We start from the raw sequence: 10,550 nt of genomic DNA, 5'->3' as shown, positions 1-10,550 counted from the left end.
AGATACCCATTCATAAATTTGTCTATGGCAAATCGATGAAATAGGCAATAAAAATATTAAAATGAAAATAAGTCAAACAACATTTTAATTCAATTTAATTAATTTAGTGTGGGCGTGGCCAAAATGTTTTCGGTATTCCTATAAAAATTTGCAAGACTAATAATAAAACTCAACGTTCGCAAAACAAACTTCCACAGAGTGGGCGTCACAAGACTCTGCAAGCTAAAATTCGACTTTAACTTTAATTGATCTGTTGATCATGATCAGAAATATATAAAGTTTATAGGGTCGGAAAAGCTATATTTCACTTGTTTCATATTTTTCAAAGAATCTAGCATACCTTTTTACTTTACAGGTATAATCATATTATACAGCACGAATGAGTCTTTATATTAACAATTGTTAAAGCTAAAAATATCTATTACCTATAAAAAAAATGGAATCAATTTAAAGGTTTATTGTATACTCCGGAAATGCGGAAGACGCTGTCATTCATCGAACAGACCACAGACGAGCCCGAAACGGTCGGCATACTGGAGGCGATACAGAGAGAGAGTACTGAAGGTGGGGGAACCAAGACCTTACCAGCACGACGGAGGCCAGTGGAAGCAGATCCGAAGGCCAGGAGTTCGGACATGAACGGCGGGAAGGCAGCCGAAAGAGGATGGAGAGGCGGGAGGCCAGCAGTGATCGTCGGGATATCACAAGAGCAGACCCACAAGATTACGCAAAGGTGGCAAAACAGGTGCGAGAAAGCCATTGGAATTCCTAGAACAGGTGGAGTGGTCAGCAACGACATATGTAATGGAAATCAACCAGATTCCACGAGCGATGCCCTTAAGCAGGGGCAGAGTCATCGCCAATCATAGGCTCTGGGAGACGTGGGAAGAATTCATTCAGGGCTTCCAGGAATTCTTTCTGAACGGAGGCTTTATGACAAAACTGGCGGACCAGGTCAGGCAGAGGAAGCAGCGGCATAGCGAAACTACATGGTGGATACGCAGACCCTAATGCGTACCTAATGGATGTCGCAGACAGGACTGTACGGATGCAACTTCTAATCTCAACTTGTGCTGGATTGGAATTTCCTAACGAGAGTTGGATCAAGGGTGAAGTGCGCGAGACTGAGCGTAACGATACCAGTTGGACTGGCGATTCAGTAGCAATCGTGGAGAGGGCGAAAGACTTCAGAGAGGATGATGGTGACGCTTTCCTTAGGTCAGAGTTAACTGTTTTAGGAAGAGCGCAAGGGACATCAACGGTGGCACAAAATCTCAATGAAAGACAATCAACCGGTCAAACAACGCTATTATCCGAAGCACCCGAAGATACAGGTAAAGATCAACGCCAAGGTCGACGAATTGCTACAAAAAGGATGCATCGAGCCATCTAGAAGCCCGTATAGCTCACCAATAGTGAGGTTAAACAAGAAGACGGGTCAACGGAGGTTGTGTGTGGATAAACGCAAGGTCCGTGAAGGATGCGCACCCGATGCTAATGATCAATTACATTCCTTACCAGTGAAGGGAGGCGCAGTACATAAGCAGCCTGGACTTGAAGGACGGATACTGGAAGATTCCGCTGAAAGCAGCAAGTCGGCCGGGAAGGGCCTGTGGAAATTCGGACTGCACTGATGATGCCACACGCCTTTGCATATCAGAACGATATCATAGTTATCGGACGGAAACTACACGAGCACATGCGCAAATTGAAAGAGGTTTTCCGGAGACTACGGGCGGCAAACCTGAAAGTAAAGGTTAGTCCCGATGCAGAGGGACTTTCGCGGAAAAGCGAAAGGAGATCTTCGAACTGGTGTGGAGGAATATGGAGAAGGCAGCGCGGGATCAGCCGCGCCACTATAATCTCCGGAGACGGCCGTGGGCGCGAAGGCTTCGCGGCGAAATTTTACCTCACCATTAATATGCATCCTGGAGTACGCGCTAGCCAGGAAGGTAAAAACAGCTTTTATCAGCGACCTGAAGCAGGGAAGCCGGCGGGGTATAGGACATCGAGTGCCACAAGCAATAGCAGAACCGCCTTGGTGAAGAAGGAAACGCAGGGAGGGCACAAAGCCGCAAGAACCGTTAACGGCTAACACACACAGTTGCGTGGGAGGTAGGTACAAGGTGGAAGGGGAGAGCACGAAAGCTTGGCTCAGCTGCAGGAGAAAGAGGAGTCGCTGTGGAGAGATGCAACATCGACACCTCCGCCACCACGCACGCCGACACCACCACCACCACGGTCACCACTGCCGCAGGCTGGGGAGTGGCCCCGGTGCGAGCGGCAGCCCGGGCGCACGTCGCGCACCGCAGCCGGTGCCACCAACAGACAGATGGAGGCGGTCGGCTGGAGGCCGGTCTGCCGGGAGACGCGCGATCGGACCGAGGAGGAGAGCCCGGAGAAGGGTCCGTGGGTGTGGCCCGCACCACGGTAGGCGCCGCCACCACCGAAATTGCTGCGACAGATCTCGTGCCCCTCGTGCACGGCATCCACCACAGCGACCAGGCCCCTGAAAGCAGGAGTCGCTTGACGAGCAGCTGTGGAGGGAGCTGCCAAAGGAGGAGTGGCCGCCCCCAGTGGTGGAGGAGGCCGAGAAGCACGCAAGACAAGGACCGCTGGGCCAAGCGACGGCCAGCGCCTTAACGTGCGGCGAGGATGAAAGGTGAAGGTTTTTAAACCTCAATAAACAAAAAAAATCTAACAAAAGAATCTATGTCGAATCGATTGCGTTAGGGGAGGGTAATGGGCACTGCACGGCTCTTATATAAGAAATAGGTGCAGGTGTCAACCGCAACAGCCATTAGTAAGCGCGAGGGCTGAAGCAGGGCCAGGCACGGGGCAAAAGGACGCGAAGCTGCCGCGGGCGCAAGAACGCCTCGGGTCCAGGGCCTGCCACCCCGGAGCATGCAAATTAAAATTGATGTTAAAAAATTATTTTAAAAAATATTTTATTTTTATATGTTAATAAATTTATTGGTGATAAAATTTTTCACTTAAACAATATTACAAGACACTATTATCTGATTTTATGTTCGATCGTTCTCGATCCTATCCCGAAACAGACTGACTCTTAGATTCTAAATCCTGATCCATTCAACCTCGGCCAGAAACTTTTCTTTGGAAACTTCTTGAACTTTCAAGTCTGTTTAGAATAAAAGCTTGATGCTGAAATTATTTCTCTGCATTGTGAAATTCAATTATGCTGACCGATGCAGTTTGATTGAAGCGCAATAAGTTGACCATGGTTTGGTCTCCAAGCGGAAGCTGTGTTTTTTTGGAGTTTGATTGTTTATCTAAGCGGGTAACTAAGCGCTGGCAAAGGCAATGACAAAAACAAAGACAAAGGAAATGCCGCCAAGATTAAAATTTAAAATTTGTTTATAAACTGGGATAGAGTGCTATGTTTACGGGTTGGATAACTCTCCCCCTTCTAAAATGACGCGTCCCGCTTCATTACGAATTTCGTTTAAACGTTCATTTAATTCTGTTAAAAATACTTCCTCATTATTTGGTTTTTCTAGTTCTGGCCGTTTTTGTTTGGTTACAAATAAAAAATATCTGAATTTTACGTTTAATGTAGTAATCAAATACAAAATGAATAAAATTAATAATATAAAAGAAAGTGATATCTTGGTATTACTTATTTTAATGAAGGGATTTAAAATGTTTATATTATCTAGAGAGAGTTCCGAGTTATTGGACAATATGTAATCGGATATTTCATAATCTGTAAAATGGTTTGTGGTTATGCATTCAAGAATTTTACTTTCTAATTTGGTATATGAAATGTTGTTTATTGTGGTTGTTCCGTGAAATGTTATTAGAAATGACCCATTTAAGTGGGAGTTGTTAACAATATTGTAACCATTTATAAAAATGGCACCATCTTGGATGATATCTATTTCCTTATTTTTTCCCCTTATTTTCTTACAAATGGATTTTTCTCCATTTAATAATTTGGTAAAACAGGTTTTTTCCTTACTTATAGTACAGTAATTGTTAAAAAGTTCGGTCTTAAATGTAGACATTTCATAATATGTATTGTCACATTTTGCGACTTGATTGCTTATTATTAGTTTTCCATCGCCTTTTGAAATCGCTCTAGCATAGTATATTTCGCATCTGTTATAAACTATAGAGTATTTTACATAAATTATTAAGAGTTCTTTATGTAATACGATTTTGAACACAAAGATAATCCATTGGGTCTGCAATGATTACAGGTCTTGGTTCGTGACTTAATATTTCTTGTATGTCTCCATGGTATAAAATTTTAGTATTAAAGACATCAATTTTAGCTAATGTGATAGTATCGATTAAATTTTGCAGGTCAAATGTTAAAAGTTTTAGGCGATGTTTTCTTAATGGTAAATCTTGGTCCATAAATACATGTTTAAAATCATCAGAAAGAGATTCTATTTCTTTAAACAATTTGGAATTGATAATAAATTGTTTTTTATTATTTTCTATTAAGTCATTGATTGTATTTTGAATTTTGACGAAGTCGTCATGATCCGGAGTTCCAGCTAACCACTTCCACACGGTGCCTAATTCATTAATTCCCCTTTTGGGTCTAGATGATATTAACTGTGATAAAATTAGTTCGATAACTTCTAAGTCGTATGTGATTTCCCATTGTGATCTTTTGTTAGTGTCTCTCTTTATGTTTTCTGATTCAACATTGATTATTTCTTTGTAAAAGCTTAAATTGGTTACGTGGAATAAATCGCTATAGGATTCGTAAGTAAGAACATCCTTTTTGTCTTTGAACAGGAAAAATTCGTGATTGGAGTAATCAATTATTTCTGAAGTGGCTATCATTACGAATAGTATTAGAAGTAACAAGAAATGCATTGTCTGTAAATTTAAAAGAAATATAATATTTGTTAAAACTTAATATTGTCTTTGTGAATAGTTCTGTTTCTACTATTGATTACTATTTTGTTAGGTAGGTTTTCCTTAACAATCTGTTTTTTATATCTTGTTTTTAGCTTATTTCTTTTCCCATGTTTCTTTTCATAAAAAAACCTGTCCTACATGATATTCTTTTTCTTTACGACCTTCATTATGTGTTTCTAACATTTTTTCCTGAGTGTTCTTTAGAATGTTTGGAATGTTTTTGTGTTCATTTTTATTATAGAGAATATCAAAAGGTTTTTGGTTTGTTGTATAATGAATACTTTGATTGAATTCTTTTGCGGCTCTAGTAATTATTTCAGAATAGTCAATGAGATTAAATTTTCTTTTATGCAACGAGCTACTTCTGTTAATGTCGAATGTGCCCTTTCAATTTGTCCGTTCGAGGTACTGTGTCTGGGGTCTGCGAAATGTAGAGTTAAACCACATCTTTGTGCAAAGGATTTAAATTGAGCAGAGGTAAAGCTCGGTTCATTATCGGTCATAATTTCTTTTGTCGTGTGGAAATTGTTGAAGTAATTCCATTACTTTATTCTCGATGTTTAGTTTATTTTGAATTTCTTTTACTACTAGGAATTTTGAATATGCGTCAATACAAGTTAAGAAAATTAGATTCTGCGCGTAATAAATATCGATGTGTAAATTTTCTCCCTCTTTAGTTGGGATAGGAGCTTCCCCAATAGGAATTTTAATTGGATGCCTGTTATATTTATTTTCGTTGCAAATTGTACAGTTTTTTATGTATTCCCTTAATTTGGTAAGTAAATTTGGCCAATAATATAATCCATTGATTTGTTTGTAGTTTTCGTCTAGTCCTCTATGAGCTCGACAATGTGTTTCTTCTATTATAATCGCCCTGTCTTCATTTTTTTCCACGTCTTGTAGAAATATTTTAGTAAAAAGAAATTTGTTAATAAAGTTATTTTTTAAAGGTAATTGAATATGATAAAGATCTTCTAAAGTGCAATGAATTCCTACCGTTATGTTTGGTGGTAGATATTCCCTTAATATTGTTAGTAAATTTTCTGGCGTATCATATTCGATTATATGTCGTGTCTTGTCAAAAACTTTCAATGACTCATGTATTGTATACCTCCCCGTTGTTAATAACAGTTGTTGTTGAAACTGATTTAACGGTTTACGGGTCTCTTGTATTAAATTTTCAAAACTACTTTCGGCAGAATGCTGTGTATTTTGATCTGAGCTTGATTGTTCTATATCGCAGTCTGTAAGGTTATTTAATTTTATTCGAGATAATGCGTCAGCGACGACATTTGTTGTTCCGGGCTTATATATTATTTTTGGGGTGAAACTTTCTATAAAAGAATACCATCTTTTCATTTCTATGTTCGGGTTTTTATCCGAGATTGTAAAAGATAAAGATTGATGGTCTGTTTGTATTTCTATACCGATTACTCCAAATAAATAATTTCTGAGATTTTTAAGAGCCCAAACTATGCCTAACAATTCTTTTTTATTTGTGGCGTAAAGTTGTTCGGTTTTATTTAAAGTTTTGGATATGAAAGTAATTGGTTTATAATCCTGTGATAATACCGCTCCGATAGCTACATCTGATGCGTCTGTTGTCAAAGTGAATTTTTTGTTGTAATCTGGTTGGACTAATTCCACTTGTGCTATTAAATTATCTTTTAGTTCGTTAAAAGCTTTTACAGCTGGATCATCTAACTGTATTGTAATTTTTGTAGACATTCTTCTAGAAATTTTACCATTATCTCCTCCTAAGTATTTGGTTAAGGGCTTGGCAATTTTTGCATAGTTTCGGACAAATTTTCGGTAATATCCAGTGAGTCCTAGGAAACTTCGAAGTTCTCTAATGTTTTTTGAAATCGGATACTTCATAATTGTAGAAATTTTTCAGGATCCGTTTTAATTACATTGTGAGAAACGATATAACCAAGAAATGCTGTTTCTAATTTAAAGAATTTCGATTTTTCAAGAGAAATTTTCATATTAGCTTGTTGTAAAATATTAATTATTTGAATTAGATCAGTATAATGTTGTTCAATTGTATTTGAAAAGATTATTATGTCATCCATATAAACATGACAAGTTTTTCCGACTTGTTCTCTTAATATATCGTCCATTGCTCTTTGAAATATTCTGGGGGCGTTTGTTAACCCAAATGGCATACGTAAGAATTCAAATTTCCCGTTATTAATAGAAAAGGCTGTTTTTTCAATATCTGACTCTTTCATTAAAATTTGGTGGAATCCTGATTCCAAATCAATTGTTGAGAAATATTTTGACTTTCCCAAGTTAGATAGTATTACAGACGGGTCTTGCATCGGGTATCTGTCCGGTATTGTGCTTTCGTTTAATTTTTTATAGTCGATAACTAGTCGGTGTTTTAGAGTTCCATCTTCGTTTTGACCCTTTTTGGGTACTACTAAGACTGGTGAATTATAGGGGCTTCTACTAGGTCTTATTATTTGTTCTTTTAACATTCTATCGATTTCATTATTAACGAAATCTGAGACTGACATAGCATAAGGATATTATTTGCTATAAATTGCCCTTTCATTGACAGTATTTATTTCTCCTCGAATATCGGTTCGAAAAGGGATTTGCATATTTATTTTAGAATGCTCCTTTTCAATTTTATTCATAATTTTATTTTAGAAATCTTTCAGTTGATTTGAATTTATTATTAGATTATGAATTTTTCCTTTGTCGGAAAATTCAACGACGGCGTGATCAGGATTTGTGGATCCCAAACTATTAGTTTTATTGTTGACGGATAACTTAACGTCGGAGTGATCAGGATTTTTTGATCCCAAGCTTTTTGATTATAATTTGACGGAAATAACATCGTCGGCGTGTTCAGGATTTTTTAATCCAAAACCTTTCAATTGTAATTTGACGGAATTAACATCGTCGGCTTGTTTAGGATTTTTTGATCCCAAACATTTCAATTGTAATTTGACGGAATTAACATCGTCGGAATGTTCAGGATTTTTTGATCCCAAACTTTTCAATTGTAATTTGACGAAATAAACATCGTCGGCATGTTCAGGATTTTTTGATCCCAAACTTTTCAATTGCAATTTGACGGAATTACCATCGTCGGCGTGCTCGAGATTATAAGATCTCCAGCTATAACTACTTCTTTCTGCAATAACTGATTCAGTTTTATATTCTATTTGATTGCTAAAGTATTTTTTTATAATATATTCCTTTAATGGAAGCGTATTATTTTCTTCAATTAAACACAAATCGTTTTTCTCTTCATTGTCATAACATTCTAGTTTTTCCTTTTTTCCATTATATTCAAGAATACCTTTTTCTTCGTCTATTTTAGCTCCAATTTTCCTTAATAGATTGTACCCAATTAATAAACCGGATTTTAAACCTTTTATTTTATAAAATATATGTTTCGCTTCAAATATTGTTAGTATATGGTAATATTTTATAATTGAGTATCCATGAACTGTAGAAACTCTCTTGTAAATTGGTAATTGGTAATTATAATTCTGTCTGTTATTATTATACCCCCTGTTGTAATTATTACTCGGACGATAGTAATTATTATTCGGACGATTTTGATACTTTATGGAACTTTCGACTTCCATTGGTTCTGGAATCTAATATTATCCTGTCTGGAATTAACTGTATTAAATCTTAAGTTGTTTCCCTGACCTTTATTTTCATTCCTAAATCCATAATACCTATTTGCAAATTGGGCTCGAAAGTTGTTAGACTCTAATTCTTGACACTTTGCCAAAGCATTTGGCAAGTCTGTTGGGTTTAGAGAAAATAGTGTTTCTGAGATTGAACCGTTTAATCCAGAAATAAAAATTCTAAGAGCGTTGCTCCTAATTGTTTTATTCGTTTCTTTGGTTATTTCGCTGTCTTTTCCATATGTCATTATGGTTTTATTTATCAGTAATGTCATTTTCTTGTTTACCTCGTTGTAGAATTCTGTAATGCTCATAAGGATGCTTAATTCTGATTCGAGAATATGGATTGGTCTTTTATCGTTATAAATAAAATCCAATCTGGAAAGAATTGCTTGAAAGTTTAAAACTGTACCATGGTTAGTTAGAGCATCATGTGCTGCTCCCATGATTTTATTACGTAGAATTGTTAAAGCGATAAAATATTGTTCGCTTCGAGTTTTGTATAGACTCATGGCAGTTTCTGCCGCTTCTCTCCAGCCTACATATTGGGTTATTTCTCCTGTGAATTTTGGTAAAGATTTAACAACCTCTAGGGTAGTTTCACATTTTATAGTTGGGTCGATTGTTTGGATTTTATAATCTTCCACTACATTTTTGCTTGCGATTATCTGCCCTTCTATCTCTTCAATTTTTCTGGTCACTTCACTTAATTGTACACTTATTAATCGGTTAATTAATTCCATCGTCAGATTGCTGGCGTTGGATATCCCGCCCGCAGAGAGGATTGGTGCTGAACCTCCGGTTGCCATTGTTAAATTTAAATCTTCAAAACTTTTTATTAAATTTTCCAGATTGTTTTCTTATATTAATGGTTTAAATAGATTTTTATTTATTTATTTTTTTTTACACTTTATAGTATTTTGTATATCCGGATCTTGTTTTATTAAATTGTTTAAAGACTTAATATTATTTTATTCTGCTCACGATACTTTCCGTTGTATTCTGCCTTCAGTTTAGTTGTCCTGATTATTTTCTGTTGAGGTCTTCCTTCAAAAATTTTTTTTTTATATTCAGCTGTGGCGGGGGATGGCTCTCTGCTCTTCCTTCCTTCTTGGTGTTGATTTTTTATTATATTTTTTTTTAATATTTTGGTTATAGTTTTTGGTTTGGTTTCATTTCTTTTTGTTGTTGAGTTCTGGTTTTGTAGAGTTCTGTTTTTGTTGAGTTCTGTTTAGTATCGTGTTCTTGTAATTTGTATTAAGTATTCAGTCCACCTTTTTTTTTAACTTCTTAATTGGATTATTGCATTAATTAATTTCCAATTAAGTTTTTCCACGATCACTGTCACAGGTTAGATGTCGTTGGATTAATGAGGATGTTTTAATTTTTCCTCTAAAAATATGGGTTGTTGGCGGCGCGAGTTCCGTTTTATATTTAACTTATTATCGTTAATATTTATTTAGAACTTTTAAATGAAACCGCCCCACGTTGGGCGCCAATTAAAATTGATGTTAAAAAATTATTAAAAAAATAATTTAATTTTTATATTTTAATAAATTTATTAGTGATAAACTTTTTCACTTAAACAATATTACAAGACACTATTATCTGATTTTATCTTCGATCGTTCTCGATCCGATCCCGAAACAGACTGACTCTTAGATTCTAAGTCCTGATCCATTCAACCTCGGCCAGAAGCTTTTCTTTGGAAACTTCTTGAACTTTCAATTATGTTTAGAATAAAAGCTTGATGCTGAAATTATTTCTCTGCATTGTGAAATTCAATTATGCTGACCGATGCAGTTTGATTGAAGCGCAATAAGTTGACCATGGTTTGGTCTCCAAGCGGAAGCTGTGTTTTTTTGGAGTTTGATTGTTTATCTTAGCGGGTAAAGGCAATGACAAAAACAAAAACAAAGGAAATGCCGCCTAGATTGAAATTTAAAATTTGTTTATAAACTGGGATAGAGTGCTATGTTAACGGGTTGGATAACT

The sequence above is a fragment of the Drosophila yakuba genome, chromosome 2R (genome assembly GCF_016746365.2).
Source record: "Drosophila yakuba strain Tai18E2 chromosome 2R, Prin_Dyak_Tai18E2_2.1, whole genome shotgun sequence".
NCBI classification, from domain to species: domain Eukaryota; kingdom Metazoa; phylum Arthropoda; class Insecta; order Diptera; family Drosophilidae; genus Drosophila; species Drosophila yakuba.
The sequence above is the reverse complement of the archived record's forward strand: the minus strand, read 5'-3'. Positions refer to the sequence as shown.